This window comes from Grus americana, chromosome 2, assembly GCF_028858705.1.
Source record: "Grus americana isolate bGruAme1 chromosome 2, bGruAme1.mat, whole genome shotgun sequence".
In the NCBI taxonomy this organism is placed as follows: domain Eukaryota; kingdom Metazoa; phylum Chordata; class Aves; order Gruiformes; family Gruidae; genus Grus; species Grus americana.
Window position 1 is genome coordinate 57,948,362 of NC_072853.1, and position 19,907 is coordinate 57,968,268.

The 19,907-nt window shown below is 39.7% G+C and overlaps 1 protein-coding gene across 6 annotated transcripts in view; it reads right to left on the reverse strand.

Moving 5' to 3' along the window:
* The window catches only part of MPPE1 (metallophosphoesterase 1), a 31,989-nt gene that overhangs the window by 9,838 nt on the left and 2,244 nt on the right, over positions 1 to 19,907 (reverse strand). Inside the window, exons 1-2 of one of the 6 annotated variants that reach the window (XM_054817319.1) lie at positions 6,235 to 6,984; positions 6,004 to 6,101 (exon numbers count right to left, since the gene is read on the reverse strand). The exons of 3 other annotated variants lie outside the window; for them this stretch is intronic. The gene's annotated coding sequence lies outside the window, so the exon portion shown is untranslated. Of the gene's footprint in view, positions 1 to 6,003; positions 6,102 to 6,234; positions 6,985 to 11,661; positions 11,856 to 17,377; positions 17,469 to 19,907 lie in introns of those variants that run through there. 2 more of the 6 variants (XM_054817320.1, XM_054817321.1) reach the window with 2 other exon arrangements.

Genomic DNA, 19,907 nt, shown 5'->3' on the forward strand with positions numbered 1-19,907 from the left:
CACAAAATTAGTGGATCTTTTCTAAAATCCCGGTCTCAGTTACACGCAGAACACAGAACAAAACTTAAGTTGCTTTACTGCCCTATACCTTAGCCCATGTGATTGACGTCTCATGGAAATCAAAAACTGACATGTAATTATCTTATTTTTCCAATCAAAACCTCTATTTGATAATAAGAGTGGCTATTAAGCAGCTTATTTTCAAACACAAGCTTCCCATATCACCACTGCAAAGTAGTTATTCAAGACAAAGAACCATTAGTCTGCAGCATGTAACATTATTTAATGCTAGCATGACTAATACTTAATTGCATGCAATTCAGTTCTATCTAAACTTAGTTTAGCAGGAGAAAGCCACTGGCCAGACGTCACAATTTCACAATACAGAGGAACTACAGATAAAGGCTGATTAACTTGTTTAATATTAATCTCATCTGCACCTTAACTAGCAATAAAAATCAACAAGATCTTGTTTGTACATCTCACAACAAGGCAAGATTAAAGCAGAAACATCTGTTCAACAGATACAGCAACAAGGACAAAAGACACGTAAATTCTTAACTGTAAGCACACAAATCATATGGCCTTATCCTGCACAAACTGCATCTACCCCAGAATGTGGAAGTAGGCTTGGTAGTCCTAGGTAGTCTCCTCTTCCAACAAAAATAGTACTGATTTGAATAGAAAATGCCAGTGAGTTGTTTAACTTGCATTAGACATGTAAAAAAAAGTAATACATATAAAACTAAAAACTCTATGTTTCTTCTTACTCACAACCTACACAAAACTTAAAACAAATAAAATCTGTCATTTTGCTATTGATATCTATGCATTCTCTAGAAGCTTTTCATTACATTGGTTTTCACACATCAAACCTCTTCAGAAGCTGTCCAAACAGCGACAGAGCTGCAGCAAAAAGCCAGTCTTATAGATTTGGGGGGGGGGGGAGATCCTCAGAAGTAAAATGATCCCATCAAATGCAAAAAAAAAAAAAAAAGCTGCAAGTAGTAGAAAAGAAAAATATCTTCAAGGCAAAACTGCCATTTTCAAGTCATAAGCAGGAACTGACATAATCAAAACCACAGAGCTGGTCATTTCTACACACATTCCCTGTTCCGGCATTTGTGCTGCTAGCTGTTGCTATTTTGGAAGTTGTGCCGTGGGTGTGGAAGATGCCAGAGGTCTCCCATCTGCACCCTACATTTCCAACTTTTCGGATAGTGAAAGAAAAAAAGAGAAGAGAGGGGGGAAAAATATATCACAGAAAGTCAGTGATGAGCTGAAAGACAACTCCTACTACTGGCTGACAGAAATCCCTGCCTGCCTCACTCTGCCACCCATGGCTGCTCACATCCCAGCTGAACAGTTTACTCAGGATTGTGCCTGCACACCTCTGCACACCAAAGTAAAAGCAGTTTAACTGGAAACCAGACATGTGCAGTAGTAATCTGAACCTCACATATGGGTACCCAAGGACTGGAGACCCACAGAAAAACAAGCAATCCTCTCACACATGATGGAAAGGTCAAAAATAATGCTGTCAGACTGCACACACTGCAAGATGGAGCTGTGGTTCAGCAGGTCGCTGTACAATACATTGGTACTACTCCTTGCATGGCTGGTTATTTAGACTAGAATTTGGTTTCTTACTAGAGTCTGAGGATCTCAGTTATGATACCTCAGTGGCCTGATACAAAACTGATTTTTAAAAGTTCATCATAAAGGTGAGATCAGTATTTTCACCATATTCATTATTTTCAATTGTTTGGGCAAAGAGCATACTCTGTTACAGAAAGCTCTGATCTTCAGTAGCTGGCAAACAGCAAAATTCTGCTAGTCACGACAATTTTGTATTCAGTCATCGTATACGTTCTTTAGGCAAGAGAGAAATACCTTGAACTCTTCCTCACCTACGTGTTTTAAGAACTATTCTGCTCAACACTTAAAAATCACCCTGTGGACGAGGACAATTACTGATTCATTTAATAACGTCACCAAAGTTTAAACATGCTAGAAGGATAACTTTATACCAGAAAACCATGGAAAAAACAATGCTCAAGTGACTGGTGCTCCAAAAAAAAGTTTGATGCTTTCCTTCTTCAGCATTGTTTATTTTGCTTACTAATAAACATTAGATACATTTTTGCACTTACAATAATTCCATCATGCATGTTATTCTTCCTATTTTCATCCGTCAAATTTACTGGCAACACAAACCTGCATGACTCCTCCTCTTCTTCTTCTTCTTTTTCCCTTTTCCATCTCTGTTCAGAACATTATCCAGCTTTAATTTACAAGTGAGCCAAGAACAAAACAAGAGAAACCTGATACAACAGTCTATAGCCAGACCGGGAAGCAAGTACTTCTGGAGCTTTACCCTCTCTCTTACCTAGTGAATACGTAACTCTGAACACCCCGTATGCTTTTAAGGTCAATTTATGTATTAATTTACAACTACATAAAACTGTCCTAACAAAGAAAGTGGGATACAAGAGTCCTAACCCTACTCCTATTCCTAATGAGCATGCAAGTATTTTTACTAGGCTAAAGAAGCTGTATTAGGTTATAAATAAGCTTAGTATTTCTAACCTCATGATAAAGTCTTCTCTCAATTCTCCCATTACAATGTCACAAATTACAGATTTACAACTAAATATAGATCTATAATGCAACTATGTTAAACTTTTGTAAAATGCAGTTACAAACAAGTTCAGGTTCAAATCTCACAAGGTTTCCCTTCTGCAAGGTACACTTGCAACTGGGAGTTGTCTCCTATCATTCCAAGCTCGCTCTCTCTCTGAAGCAACGTGACATTTCTACCTTGTGAACTGCGACACTCTGCACTCCAGTTTCCTTTCAGCACTTCAAACACCAGAGCTCTTCAATCAAATAAGAGCTTCCGATGAATTCTTGTTTTGATACTGCAGGACAACTCTGACCCACCTTTCTGAATACACTCTTTCAAATTCTAAACCCTAAATCCTTCCCTCATCCACAAATTTTAACTTCTTATTGTGATTAAAGAAAAACTCCAAGCAGCAATTCAGCATTTTTCTTTTAAGAAATCCCTTTGTAATAATTTAATGATAGAATTAATTTCTGTCTGCATTGGCACATCCTTAGGGCTGACATTCATAAAGAATGCCAAATCCACATATCTACTTTGGTTTTATATAGTTCACAGAAAAGGATAAATTGGGAAAATCCTCAAATTAAAATACAAAGATTTTATCATATTCCCATAAACACCCACAACCTCCTGCAATGAATATATTTTACAAGCGTGAAAGAGAAAGGTTTTGAAACTTAGTTGAAGTTATACAGACCACAGTTTATTTAAAAAACATATAAACAAAAATCAAAGGCACAAAATACAAAAACATTTCAGAGCAGCTTGTCATATCGAGATCATATTATTGAATCCATAATATTACCAAAATGTGGTACTACATAAGCCATGGTAGGTTTAAATGTTGCAGTGAGTATAAAAAAATATGTGGAAAAATCTACTTGCCATTTAAATTAATCAGTAGTTAAAAATGTGCTGAAAAAGGAAGTCCATACATTACACTTATTTGTTTCAAGCATTTTTCATACTGATTATTCAGTTTCACAGATTCCTGTACAGCAAGCTTTAGATCTTCTATCTCTTCAAAAAAGTCCTAGAAAAACCCAAACATATTCACCTTAAAGTTTCTTTCAAAGACATTTTCAATGAAAGCTAGTCAGTGTTTCAGTTGTTCCCAAGTTCAAAGGCACTTTCTATATTTTTATTAATATATGGCTGAATTATGCAAACATAGCTACGGCAAGATACAGCAATCAGCTATAACCTTACATAATAATTTAAAACTTTGCCCTGAACACACAATGCAAGCAGAATTCAAGTTATGTTAGAGCCTGAAATACAGACTAAGAATAGGAAAGATGAATTAAGAGAAGGAAAAAAAAAATTATCAGAAAGCTACAAAATTACAGTCCAAAATGACAAGGGAATAATATCAAACTCATCTGTGCAAAAATACAGCTGTATGTGCTGAAGTCAGCAGTAAAGCAGATAACAGACCGTTAACAACAAAGATCTGAAAGTTGCAAGATTACAAGAAGGGGACAACAAGCAAGGAGAGAGATGAGGAGAGTAAGGAGGATGATGTTAGCATTTGAAGACGACAATACTAAAGAGTTTAAGATGGAAAAATAAATAGCGTATTTAGACCTAGAGAGATATAAAATATTTTTAGACTTTAACTGCTTTGTAAATTGCTAATATCCATTTAGAACTTTAATTACAACTACATTTTGTTAATGAATGTCCTATTTCAGAATAGGATCTATTATTTATGACTACGCTATGTTAAAAACTTTGATTTTTCATATTCAAAAGGATAAGATTTATGATGCATTAAACCCGACAAAGCCTAAAATGGATAACACTATCCAACAGGTTCAACTGGCTCAGATAAAAGCAATTTGCAACAAAGGAGGGAATGAAACAGATCAATATGTAAGGCTACACAGAACATAAAGAGACAGTCCGATAAGAAAGCTGTAAAAAACAAGTCCTGTTGAACTTATTTAATGTCAGCCTATGTGGTTTTACTTTCTCATATTGATCCTTTTGTAATTATACTATCCCAGAATGTATAACTTACCAGTACTAGCTATACCTAATTCAACCAGGAGATAAATTCAGCTTCATAGAAATAAACTTCATTTATTAAAAATACTGAAGGCCCATAGCTTAAATGGAACTGTGTTTTGTTCAGCTCCTGCAACTCAAGTCTATTGAGCAATTCTGATCCTTTGTAAGTGAAATCAGAAGTTGTTGGGAAATACAAGGAAAACAAGCAGAGTGTGATCGTCCAAGAGTTAATTTCACCAACCTTGGTAAGTCCTATCTACCAGAGTAACACTGTATCTACGTATATCCATCTATATTTGACATTCTCCTGCCTATTCTTTTTTTTTTTTTTTAAATGAACAGCTACATTCATCTTAAACAATGTACAGTGATTTAAAACTACCTTAAAAAGGGTCACTGATAAAAAGCCATAACCTCAGATTTATATATTTCTCTTCTGAAAGATGAAACTTTCAGCCACATCCCTAACTCCCAAACACAGAGATCTAGAACTCACCCTGGCTCAATGTTCTACAAGTTTCACATCTAATGAACTATCACCATGTTTTACCGTTGCCCCTGTAATGAAAGCTAGGACAACATTACTTAGCTTGTGAAAGGGGACTGCAAGATGAGAAAACAGATTCTCAAAAAAAAATCCAACACAAGACTTGAATAAGCAAAAAAAAAGATTTAAACAAGTTTGTTGCTGAAAATAAAATCTTAGGTCAGTACATTAAACTGAGTCCTCTACAGCTAGATAAGATCTCTTCATCTTCTCACATAATTTCAAGAATTAGCAAGTTTTCACACTTTCACTTTCTACATCTATCAGTCTATAACGGTAAGTTCAAAGCCGTCCCTTCCACCCTCCTGAAGCCTAGATTTCTCAGAGGCATAACTTCGATATGTTTAAGTTCAAGAGAAAATAGCTTTTCTCTCACTGACATCATGAAGCAATAGAAGTGATCATTCAAAAAAAAATATTTTTTATTTTCTCTGCCAATGTCTGTTGGAATGAATTAAGAGTATTACCAGCAGTTAGAATTTTAATGTCATAATGACCCGAGGCAAATAATCTCTCATGAAGGAAACCAAATTGCCCAAACATTAAAAACAAAAAGAAAATCCACAGCTGTTTAAAAAAACAAACAAAAAAATTAAATTACATTGTTGTTCTTCCTTAGCCAAGCAGTGCTGTAGGATATTAATGTTTCAAGAAGTCATTCATTTCCGTTTTTACTCAGAATGCTGTAGATTTATTTTTTATGTATTTTGCTTGATAACAGCATATGTTCAGCCTAAAGATAAGTTTCAGTTCAGGCAGAAGAGTTAGTTTTTCAAAAATCACCTATTCTTAAACTTGTCCTAAAACAAATTACCTTGTCTAATCCGGCTAATTCATTTTTTAGTGCTCTCCTTTCTGTAGACAACTTTTCATTTTCTTTCTTCAGCTTTTTAATCTCCTTCAACAATAGCTCTATATTCAAATAAAAAAAAATACAGACTTCAACCATTACAGTCAACCTCCCCCTCATATGAATCATATTACAGCTAAAGAGCTGCCTACGTTTTGTGATATTAGAAAATTGTGGTTCAGCTTTTTAAAGTACCTTTTTCATAAAGTGATTTATTCTTAAGACTCGGCCCAGCACACTCCCAGGTACTATGAAAAACAATAAGATCTGTCAATTGGATAATCTGAATCTGCCAGATTCTTAGAATGTGGGATTAATTTACTTTAAAATCCACAAAACAGACATCACATGCCTTGATTACCTTTTCCTGACTTACGAGAGGGTCACAATAGCACTTGCTGACAGCACATTTGCTGAAAATTATGCCTACGTTATACAATCTCTTCAATCTCTTTTTTTTATGCTTTGAAGTGGAACAGGATTGCACTTTAATTTGTGGATTTACTGATGTGAGGAAGAACCAGTACTGTCTGGGTTTGTCCCACATCTAAAAGCTAAAAGCAGGTTCTTTTGTGTATCAGTGTCTGAAAACCAAAGAACAGAGCAGCAAACATCATTACTAAGAGATGTGCTTAGATACAGCGTACTGGAAAAAATAATGAATAGTACTAAATACAGCCATGCACTCCCACCTATGATTACACCGATATACCAATTTCAGAAAAAGAGAAAAGCAGCAAACACTTATTTTTATCACAAAAAAATGCAGGGCTGGATCCATAGATAGGACATTGATTACAAGATGCCATTTTTACATAACAGGTTTTGAAAAATGAAAAACATTTTAGATACTGCTGGTTGAAGTAGAAGAAATAACCTGGAGCGTGCCTTTGGATCAGAAATTAAATGCAATCTCTGTGATGAGCATTCTGAAAGGAACATAATCAGAATTAACCGTACCATTACCTAAATATTTACTGCAACAGGACTCCTTCTTTTCAGAAATGTCCCTGCAAGATGTTAATTCTCCCTCTGGGGTTCGCCTTCTTTTTCCAGAAACAGCACTAGTTTTCCAAGAAACCGTTTTACATTCCAATTGTTCAATTCTTTGCCTCTGCTCTCGAAGATTATGCTCTAGCTCATGAATTTTAATCTGTCAAGAAACTAATTTTTTTTTAAAATGCATAGAACAAACACAGTTCAACTGAATACAACTGGAAACATATCCTGAATGCAAACCTAGAGTTTTCAATTGCTGACTTAAAACTACATTAACCTAAAGTGTCTGAAAGGAGAAAAAAAATACAGCAAGTGAAGTTTTGCATACATCAAAAGTGTTTTAAAAAATCTGTTACTGAACACATACTCACAAGAAAGTATAAATGTACATGCACAAAGATACTAAACCTTTCTGCACAATAAAGCATACTTGTACGGCAGCAATTGTCAACTTCTAAGAAAAAGTACATATAATCCAAATCATAATGAATATTAATTTACAAACAAATGAAGCACATGTTCCAGACTCCTAGGAGGAAATTCATTAGACTGGTCAGCTGTAATGCTTGATCAATGCCTAAAGAGGCAATACCCACTTGAAACTCCTTGAACCACTACCCTAGCTTTGTTCCAGTTATGACGCTCGTCTCTTTGCACAACAAGCCAACAGATCTTGCTACCTGACAGAAGACTATTTGCCTTTCTTTGGTTAGCTTACTGCTGGATTTCTGAAATAAAACAGCTCATGACACATACAGAAAAATATCAGAGCTGGTGCCAGAGAGGTCAGAAGATGCACATACAGTTGGAAGGAGGGGTAGGTAGGTAAGCAAAGAAAAAAGCAAGGAAAGGGGAGACTAAGTTACAGATATATCAGTGACTCAGTTCACTTTCAAAGTGAACTACAGACCTCTGTCTCAATGGTATGGGAAACAAAAATGAGTATAAAATGAAATATACAGTCCCATTTTACAAATATAAGAATTACTTTTCAGTCTACCTAAAAATGTATGTTTGGCTATTTGATAACACCTCCTACAAATTCTACTTACAGTGAGATTTTTAATTGCCTCACTTTGCTCCTGGTTTGTTTTGATTTCTTTAACATAACGTTTCTGTAGATCATTATACATATGAAGTAGTCTAAAACAGAAGAAATGCATAAATTACAACAAAATATGAAAGCAAACAAAATGTGAATCCTTTATGACAAAAGTATTGCTGACAGCCCACAGAGATCACTTGGACTGTAGCTGTACTGTAGAGACTTGTAATAGAAATATTTAAGATGGGTGTGAATGAAGTGTGACCAGCAACACAGAAAGAGAGAGCACCAGAGAAAAAAAGCAAAGCGAAAGTTAAAAGAACGGTCTGTATTGATGGCAAAGAATCCCTGTCGCTCAGCCAGACCGAGGATGCTGTTGTTTATGTCCAGCCTATGTGGCTGCAGTCTGATTAAACCTCAGTACAAATAACTTGTTGATGGAAGACCTATACACTATCAACGGGAGGGTGGTAACAAGTTTGCAGCATGTCACATATAACAACACTCTTCTCCCCCTTAGCACAACAGGAATAGCAAAAGATCACTCCCAAAGGATACAAAAACATTTGTCCAGAAACTAGTTTCTTGCTACCAGTCAAGAATCCATGGTGAGGACTCATGAGACAGTGTCCCCAGCTCTCCGTGTTGCACACAAGCAACCCTGCCCAGATCACTTGGACACACACACCTCATTGCTTCTGAGTATGTGGGTGTAAGGATATGACTGAATGAAATCTATGAAAAAAATGTGTGTGAGTGGGCAAAATCGATGTAAACTAAATAGATTTGTGATATTATCTTTCCCTTTGATATTATCTTGCATCAAGTTCTGCTACACTAATTTCCTGGAGTAATTCACAGCATTCAGTCTACAGGCCCATAATGTAACTGATGAACATGAACAGACATTTTTCCTATTTTATTAGGAATTCGAATAAGAGTTGGCATTCATACTAAGTCATGACTGAACACCACAAGCAGGATGAGCGATACCAGTACAGAACAGCTAGGGAAAAAAGCTAAGGCAGGTCCAGCACTAGATTCAAAGAATAACTCAGACTTCTTCAACATAAGCATCTAATTAGGTACTCATTTCAAGCCCAGAGCTAGACACCCAGCCTTCCTATGTAGCTCATAAGTAATCTGGTACACTGTAAAGGTATTAAAAAAAAAAAAGAAAGAAAAAGAGAAAATGGGCCTTCTATAGCCACCTAAAGTAAACACTACCAACAGGGTGCTTGAATCAAGAGCAGTGGGGACTGTATCTTTGTGAGATCCACAACCCACTTCTGTAAGTGGGCAAAAAGTAGCCTTTGAAAGAATGGAACAGACTATTTATTTTAAAACCCAGTCATAAAGGAACAGACCAACATGTAGCATGTCTAGTTGTTAAAATATTTCAATATACATTTCCTTAAAGCAAAAATGTATCTTTCATATGAAAAAGCAGTTACAAGAGTTTATTTCTAGCATTAATTGGCAAACTACAGTAAGTAGTGGCTCACTTCTAAAATCAATTAGACTAAAAAGTAGAATCACTTGTGTAGCTTATTTTGAAGAGAGTACTAGCCTCTAAATTTTATATACACATAAAATCGAGCTATAAAAATGAGCTAAGAAAGCTCCTACAAACTAGAAAATTAAATTCTAGGTTAAAAATCTACAAAAAAGATCACGTGCGTGCACACACATATATGAAGGAGCCTCTTTAGCCCATTCAATTTTTCTCAGTGAAAGATTTGAGAAAGAAATCTATTTTGTTCTTTGTTTAGCACTATTTTAAAGTTTAATCTAAGATTTATTATTTCCTTTAAAAATGTAAATAAAATTATTTCCCATTGTTTCAAAGGCTGAAAGCCGCTTCCATAACAGTTAACAAAATTCAACTGACTTAACCATAAATAACATATTCTACCCTACAGGGAAGAATGTTTAATCCTGTGAAGAACCAATTTCCAAGAACTCACCTGACACTGTCACCCTCTAGATTAAGATCCTTGCTGTATCCACCCTTATGCCATACGTGGGTTTCTGTTTGAACTTGAACACTTAATTGAAACAAACACAACAGCTTAATAAAATCAGATTTTATGATTTTAATTGGATCAAACAAAGCAACTAAAAAGGCTAAATTACTTTTCAGTTTGATTTGACAATAGAGGTTTCCATGCAGGATCATAAACATACCAACATTTAAACATGAAAATTTTTGCCAACAGGTATTTAGATCCTGGGAGGACACCCTTCAAAACACTAGCAGTACAGTCTTTCAGGTCCTAAGGTCACAGTTTCTGAATCTTTTAAACAGCATTGAGACCATTTAACTATCTTACTACTGTCTGGTGGCAAAACAGTCTAAAACTCTTTGCATTTAGTCAGAGATAGCATGTTGGCTAAGCAGGGGTATTACTTATACGTACTAAAACTGTTTCTTTCACTACAACGAGTTTTGTCCAAGTTGCCCCAACTATCCTTTGTTCCTTTACACGCCTCCAGCATTCTCCATCCCCACTATCCTGTTCACAGGCAGCCCCTCAAAATATGCAGAACAGGTAAGGCCTAGTTCATCTGAAGAATAACAAGGTACAAGTCCTAAAATACTGTGTTTCTTTTGATGCAAAATGTTTGACAATTCTTACTCTCTGCTTGTGACATAGTCATGCATTAACTGCTGAAGATGCAGTTTTTCTTGGATCTGACCCATATTCTTTTCTAGATCCTTATTTTTTATATGTAGTTTTTTCAACTTCTTGAGTAATTGTTCATTTTCATCACTGAGCTGAAAAGAGAATTAAAAAAGAAAAATCAAGCAACTTTTACAGATCAAGTATTAATTGAGCTGATAACATTTCAAATTAAAACTCTCTCCCAAAATTTTTACATTTGTCTTGAACTATATAAATATATAATGGAAAATGGCAGAAAAAATAATTTGCTACAAACTTTATGAAGAATTGACTAAACCACAGCTTCTTTAACATATATATTAAAGGTTTCTAATGTAACTTCATAATTCATTAGTGCATGATAAGGCAAACTGGGTTTATATTTAAAAAAAATAAATCACAAAGGGACAAAACATACAAGTTTTCAGTTATACTTCTAAATTCTAAACTACAGGTCTGCAACTAGGCTTGTATTTATTTTTTGTTGGATTGTTTTAACATCACCAAAGCTGAATGACTATAAACTACAGCCACATTAGCAGAACTTCTTGCAGCACGTTTGCTGAACCTCACCCAGAAGTATATAATTACGCCTATCACCCGCAATGCACCAAATGCAACTATCATGCCCGAAACTAGAGGATAATAAGTAAAATTGATGCTATCGACCGATATTCAGTCAAAAGAAGGAAGATCAGCAACCGTAAGTTGCTGGAAGTGTGAGCTCTACCCCCGAAGGTAAAGGTAAACCAGGCCGAGCCGAGAGTCGCCGTGCCCGAGGGATCCTGAGCGCTCTCTAGCAGACCGGGCCGGGGCGGAAGGGCTTCCCGCAGGGCTCCCGAGAGCCGAGGCGCGCCCCGGGCGGACGGGAGGCGACCCCGCGGGCCGGCAGCGCCAAGGAGCCCCACTCACTTGGAGGCACTTGTGGACGGAGGGCAGGGCCATGGCGCCAGGAGCGACGCCCTAGGAGGGGCCAGGGCCCGCTCCCGACCCCTTTCAAACGCACCCGCCACCCCGGGGCGACCGCGCCGTGGAAGGTCCCCGCCTAGCTGCCCTACACACTGCCTGTCACCACCGCTTGCCTCGCAGCTCTCAAGCAGGCGCCTTTGCCATCAAAGCCCATCCAGATAGGCTCCTAACAGTGGACGTCATAGGCGCGTGACCGCGCCCGGTCAAGGGCCCTGACTACACACACACACCCCCCCCAACCCACCCACCCCCGTTGCCAGGGAAACAGCAGCAAGAGAAGCGCCGGGCGCGCCACCCGGCGCCGGGGCCTGCGGGAGCGGCCGCCGGGCACATCTCCTCCTCCCGCTCCCTCCCCGCTCAGGAGCGGCACCGCCGGGGTGCGAGGCAGGCGGGGCCCAGCGCGGCGGCCGCCTGACCAGCGAGCGCCCCCCGGGGGGCACTGCCGCGGCTGGGAAGGGCTCGCCCTGGAGCTCCCCCGGCGCGTTTTACCTCCCCTGAGGCAGAGATCTCCCACCCGGCCCGCACCGGAGTGACGGCGGGGCTCCGGAATCAGCTTTACTGGGGCTGTGAACCTCACTCTCCGGAGCCAGCGTAGAAACGCCCAGTGTCAGCTTGTCTCTTTTAAATCGTCGTTAGTTTTATTCGCAATTTTATTTTCTGCGACTAACAGTGAGTTTGTGGGACTGAGAATACTGCCGATTACAGATCTGCGTGGACACATTTGTACATCAACACACACCAAGTTATGTATCTCTACATAACGCGTATTCTGCATCTCCCACTCCCATGCCAACCGAAACCACGGCACAGGCCGTTCAAGTAATATCCACCAAGGCAGGAGATCACAGCACGCCTGGGATTGCTGCTGCCCAGTGTGTGTGGGGGGGGTGTATCCTTAGTGCTTGAGGTACTTCGTAGTACTACTGTTTGCTGGGGTTTGCCTTTGGTTTTTGTATTTTGCAGGTATTTTTGGCAGACCATGGTTGGAGGGCATACAGGTAGGATGAAAGCATTCCACCCTCATGACGAGCTGAACCTTACAGGTAACACACCAACAGAAGGCACTCACCAGCCACAAGAAGATCACCCATCACAGCAAGATTGACCCAAAGCAGTGATTATTGCCTGCTGGTCTCAGTAGCCTTTGTTACTAGCAGTTCAAAACCTTCCCTGTTTCTCATTCTCTAGCTAATTCTCAAATCTGTCGTCTTCTGTTCTCTCCCTCCTTTATATAAAGTGTTTCCTCTATTGTTACTTATGGCCCATCGCATGTTGCCATCTCTTTTTTCTTTTTTTTTTTTTTTTTGGTGTAAAATGTTGCCAGATGCCCCCTAACACTCCATCTTGACTGCGCTGCGCACCTGATTGCAGAGCCTGGGAATTTTTGCGAGGAACCATTCATGCCTGGGAAGAGAAGGGGGGAGATGACAACAGCTGACTACTGCCTACTGTGGCTCTAAAACTCTACAATACTCGGGCTACATTAGGCTGCAAGTGGGAACTGTAGATGTAATCAGATTAAGGGAGGTGGCTACACATCTAGCTCCAGGGCACAACCCCAGCATCTCTCCTCCTCTGCCATCAACCCCAATCAGCCCATCACTCATCTGGTCAACTCCCTGCACTTCTCACAGGTCACAGTGCAAGGCAAAAGCTGCTGTGCTGAGCTGAATATACATGACATCCAAGCTGTGAGGCTGTTAATAATCCAAGAGTGCATGGGAGGGAACGACGTGCCCATGCTGTCAGAAATCCTCTCTGTGAAGATTTCTATATTGGTTACATAATTGCAGCAGCAGCCACACAACACTGTTAATTCTTGGGGCCCATGACAAGTCACCTTGTCCACAGCCTGGCAACAAAATTGCTACTTTAATCAGCAAATAACATTGAACAAATTAGCAATTGACAGTTCATAGTATAAAAACTAGGAAGTCACTTCTTGATAAAAACTAGAAAGTCACTTCTTGATAAAAATACAGCTGGATGTAGCCAGCTACAGTAGCAATAAAAAATAAAATAAAAAAATTAAAAAAAAAAAATGGGAGATATAGTACCAGCCAGTATTGCTGGCTGGTCCCATTTTCAGATGGAGTAGCAATATCCTGAGAGGTAATTACTCCATTCTATTCTGTTTTATCCAGCACAAACAAGATCTCAGGTGAGATCCCAAGGAGTCCACAAAACAGGAATAAAAATTGCACGATGAAGAAAATACAGCAAGTTTTCTGAATATCAAAGAAGAAAAATACACAGTTCTCCCTCACTAGAGGTTTTAAAAATGTATCGAAGAGTGATCAGGCATCATTTTGGATACAGGTATATCTAATATGCGCAGCGTACTGGCAAACAGCAAGAAGACAAAAAGATCATTTTAAAGCCCCTTTTAGGCCAACATTTCAATGATTCTATGTTATTAATTTAGAAGAGCACATACTCAATACAATAGTAAGTCTGATATTTTGCAAAACTTTGTAAAATTACTACTTCAGAAATAATTTTTCAAGTGACAAAGGGGAGCTGTAGTGTGGTGGAGAAAGATCAGCACAGTGGAATCCATCATACTGTATACACCAGTAACTCACTGCAGACAGTATGAGTAGGATAACAACTTTTTTCCTCAACATTGGGAACATCAGGAATAATCATAATTGCTTATTACCATACAACGCAAGGCCACTTGAATATCAAGAAATAGTATTTTATAAAGAATGTGCAAGGCTTGCTAGGACTTATATTCCTATGGTGGCCAGGTGTTTGGTTTTGTTGGGTTTTTTTAAATACTATGGGTGGAGCAGTAAAACAAAAAGAGGAGGAAGCACAGATGGATTAATTCAGGGCTTCCGCAGAAACTAGAGCAGGCGTGGAAAGGGCAGCACTGGGCAGCACTGAGAGAACAACCTAGACAGGTCACAAGTAGCAGAGAAAACAAGCCCACAATACATCTTGGGTTATTCTCAGATGTGAAACCTGCAGACCCTGTTTCCCTAGCCCTTCTACAAACACAACAACTAGTTCTGGGCACACTGCCACTCTCCTGCTTACCCAGAAGTTGACAACTGTTTTGGGTCTGGCTGAGATGGAGTTAATTTTCCCCACAGCAGCCCTCATAGTGCTGTGCTGTGTATTAGTAGCTAGCAAGGTGTTGATAATACACCAGTGTTTTGGCCACTGCTGAGCAGTGCTGGCACAGCACCAAGGCTGTCTCTCCAATATTCCCCCCTCAGCAGTAGGCTGGGGGTGGGCAAGATCTTAGGAGGGGACACAGCCAGGACAGCTGACCCAAAGTGACCAAAGGGATATTCCATACCATATGACGTCTGTTCAGCAATAAAAGCTGAGAGAAAGGAGGAGGAAGAGAGGGGTCATTCATTATTTATGATGTTTGTCTTCTAGAGCAACCACTATGCGTACTAAAGCCCTGCTTCCTGAGAAGTGGCTGGACATCACCTGCTGATGGGAAGTAGAGAATAAATCTTTTGGTTTTCCTTTGCCTCCACAAGCAGCCTTTTGCTTTTGCTGTATTAAACTGCCTTTATCTTGATCCATGAGGTTTTTTCCATCTTATTTTTCTCCCTTCCCTGTACAGCTGAGGAGCAGAGTAATGAGTGATAGAGGGGTTTGGTGGGCACCTGACCTCCAGCCAGGGTCAGCCCACCGCAACAACAATGTAGCAGCTAGGCACCTTTTTAAGACCCAAATATTTTCAGAACTCAAAAACTGTCACCAGTAGACCATCTTCTCTATTCTACAGGCTGGAAAGCAACACACAGGAAAGTTGGGAAATGAGCCAACAGAGCTAAAAAGGAAACAAGAATTCCCAATTTCTGACCTAGAAACTGAGCTGCAGTTTCTCAGCTCCTCTGTCCTGCTTTTCCATGGCTGGCATGGAAATTGAAGATAGATGCAGGAAACACACAACAGCAAGTTTCTCAACTATGCAGCTAGACCTGCAAGGAGTTTGTGTAAGATTCAGATTTTATCAAACAAGTGCTGATCCAAATGACACCAAAAAAACCCCTATTTGTATCTTCAAACTCTTGGGAAGAGCTACAGCTAAAGGTCTTGTAGATTTCATCATGTACATTACGATCAAACATTTTCAAAAGTGGTCATTGATTTTGAGCGGCTCCGAAATGAACATCCGTTCTTCCAAATTAAAGATACTTGATAGATCTGAAAAAATGGCCCAAGGCTGAGTAGCAGTGGACATCAGATTTTGAAGCATCCAAAAATCAAAAGATAATGTTAGCCTGTACGTATATACAAACCACAGTTTATACAAATGATAAAAGACTTTTGTGTACTTGATTAGGAAACATGTTCTTTTTCCAGAGGTACTAACAATACATGATTTTTAAATAACTTCTCTGTGGCAGTAAATGTATGAAATGCCACTAAGATATTTACTTTCCACCGTAAACACTTACAGCAGAAACATTTTGGTACACTGTTATTCAGCTGGTCTGTTGAACATGTTCTTTTTTCCTTGCATTTTTGTTTCTAACTCAGCTTGGTATGAACAGAGACACATTTCACGCTGGCACACATGAATGAAAATATCATCGATTCCAGCGGTGCTACTTACTGCCAAACAGCAGGAATGTGACCGACAGCGCTTTTTTTTCAGCTACATGTGCACCAAAATAATTGATTTGTCAGAAAATGTATGAGCATGGAATTACTTGATGCAATCCTACAGTAACTCCAAGCATAGCTTTTTTCCACACAGATTAAAGGGCAGTATGTGTCCTTTCAAACCTGAGAGACCTACTATCCTCATGAGATTTTCCAGGAATTAAAATTCTCCTGTGAAAATCTACATGCCCTTGTAAAAACACAGAAAAATTTCACCTGCCCCAAATGAATCTCTCTTGTATTCCATCCACCACCTGTGTCAGCAATGACTCCTGAGTCCCTTTCAGGACAGAAGATGGCAAAGGTTGTGCAGTCCTTCTGCCTGTTACATTCTTTGGCACAATCAGTGCTGCCAATCTTAACAAATGCCAGTTGAAAAATCATGGAACAATCTCAAACAAAATGGCCAACATGGGAAAAAGGCCCTTTCTCCTTCTTGTCTGAGCTTGGGTCAGGAAGTAATAACGTCATTTGTGTTCAGGAGCCTTCCCTGAAACACGGAGAAGCAGTTTGGCCTTCCAGAGCCTTGGCACAACCACAGAAGACAGCTAAATGCAAAAGTTGATAATTCAGTTCAAAATGTGAACATTTCCTGCATATCAAGACAAAAAGCACCGAGATTTGATTGGATTTAAGATGACTGTTTGCAGAATTAGAAACAAGAAATCTTTTCTCATAATATATAAGAATCAGTTTAATCTTAAAGCTGACAAAACCAAACACAGGTAGTATTCTTAAATCAAATTAAGCTACAGGGATCCCTGCCAGAGCACACTGACAGATGTTCTGTATTACCTTCAGTCACAGAAACATCTCGTTATAATACTAGTTGGGAGGGGGGGGGTGTATTATTTTTAGTATTTTCAGTGCATAATGTTCAAAAACCAATACTGGCATGCATGTGGCCGAGACAGTCTGCCACTTCTACTTCAAGGCCAGGGAAAAAAGACCTTTACCATGTATTATTCTACACCCACAGACATGGTCTAGGAAAAAGAGTAACAGCTTGGGACTGTATTACCTTGTCCATAGAACTCCCTCCAGAGAAGAAAAACATCTCAGTGGAGAATCAAAGGACTTGCACCCCAGGAAAGCTCTCGCAGCCACACCTCCTGGAAGGGAAAATTTCCCGGGATGACAGAGCCAGTCTGAAAACTCCAGAGAACACTGAAGAATGCCATTTTACCAGTAGAGCTGTCTGTCAGACCTTAAAGCCAAAACTCTGATTTCCACATTAACCAGCCCCCAGGGCAGATATGAAGGGAGACACCTGCACTGCATGTTTGAGACTATCTTTTGGTTAGTTTGTGGCCGGAGGAAAAATGCAGATGGAGTCCAAGCAGCGATCCCTGGGCCTTCTGGAAGTAGAGAAGAAAGGTAGTCAGAGTATGACTCTGTATGACAGAAAGGGAACACAGGAAACGTCTAATACACTACTTAGAATTGTGCATTAATCAAGTGTTATGTCATTAATGAGTCATTAGTAAGCATTATGAAAAATGGTGCCAGTGTTAGTAATTGCTGTTTGTCTCTGATGAAGCAGAAGGGGGACCAGCACAGCTCTTCTAGGGAGTCCAGCAAGAAGAGAGAGCATCTCCTTACAATTTACCTTCCCTTTTTGTACACCCAAAAGGCAAAACAAAAATCTGGGCCAAACATCCTCTTTTATCAGCTATAAAATCTCTCACTGCAACGTTATGATTGCACTAAACTACTACAATATTGTAGTAGTTTGCACAAACAAAAAGCTTGTCATCTGGGCTACCTCTTAAAGGCAGATTCAAACATCATTCTTCGTGAGATACTGATAAAAGCTCCAGGGCTAGAGACAGTAAACAACAATTTTATATGACTAATCCAATATAATCCTATGCTGTGTAGAAAGACCATCTGCCTCGATTCCCACTGAAGTGCTTTAATAACAACGCAGCAAGCCTCTGGCTGTCATGCTGAGGAAATGCTCTTTCGCACTCAGGCTAATAATTCTGAAAGATTACTTCCTTTTTCTTTTTTTTTTTCCCCTCTCTCTTTTTATTAAAGCTGTTAGCCACTTGTTCTCCCATTTAATTCCCTATTAAGAGATCATCCATCAAACCTGTGAAGTGACAAGGATGCACACTGGAAGACATCTGCAGAAGCCACGTCACTGGCCAGCTAGCTAGAGAGAGGTCACCCTCCCTCTGCAAAAACTACAACCGATTTTATTGCATCACTGCAGCGTGCAATTACTGTCGAAGAAGAGAATGGCGAGCTGTCGGCTGAGGCATAATTACACCAATTTCAGCTGCAGCAGCTTCCCCTCTGAGTGACCCTGCTTTTTGCACTATGGACCGAGCAGACTGCAACAGGGATCTCTGGGTGGCACGCAGAGCAGCCATGCCGATGAATGCTGTGCAGTGGTTTAGGATGGGAAGTGAAGGAGACTATCACCTCCAGCTGAGCCACACCTAAGTTGACAAGGGATTCACACCCTGGGAGAGAAGGAAATCCATGACTACGCTCTGTTTTCTGCTCTGAGGTCAGAGGGAACAGGTTTTCCCCTCCACTGAGCGTTCGTTGTTTCAGGGAAGGAAGTCTGACCTCTACACTAATCTGGTCAGGGCTCAGGATTCAGACAGACAAAGCACCCGAGAAACACAAGTATTTCAAGTTCATCCAGGACATGCCTATTCCAAGTGGATGAGATTAAACACGTGGCATGTGTGTAGGTTATGAAAGGCAAGTGAGAGGAACTGGCTAGTGTGTGGGGTTATGAAAGATCAGAGGTTACGAAAGACCTTGGCAGTTATGAAAGATGAGCCAAGAGTCTGATCCAGCAAGGCAGAGAGCAGTCTCGACCTGCTCAGAGGTGAACGGACGTTCAAAATCACTCAGCAGCTCACAGGAGGAAGCTCATGCTGCCTGGCAGGTCTAGGCTAAGGAAGGCTTAAAAAAACGTCAGAACAGTAATAAAAACTGTTGTCACAGACTAGGAGAATGATAAAGAGAAATATTGCCTTCTGTTTATGGGCTTTACAGGCAGCTGCATTTTTTTTGCAAAGTATTTTGAAGGGTCTTAAAACACTAGCTGCAGCCACTGATTTTCTAAGAAGTATTATTTCCTGGCCTTTTAGTTCTGTTTTAGATCTTCTACCTGCATGAGCCACATAGCTGGAATGAATCTGTAAAAACAGAGGGTTCATTCAGTTGATATTTTAGCCTCTCAAGTTCAGCCTTTGGTGATCCTTTTACTAATATTCTACCAGCAGAACGCTGCGAAGGTTGGGGAAATTTTACTGAGCCAGATGGAGTTGCTTATTTTCCAAATGTCGCTCAGACATCACTTAGAAAGAGGACATAGTCCTGGCTTAGAAAAATATCGAGGAGAGCACTTCCCCTCCTTTGCAACAGTATTTCTCTGTGATGATGATTTTCCACAATTACCTTCAGTGAGGATATTTCTGCATCCTGCCCACTACACTATCATTCACACTGCCCTGTTTTTAAAACATGAGTTAAACAGACCTTTCAAATGCCCCTGTGGCAGCCTAATCACAACAAATCTCCAGGCT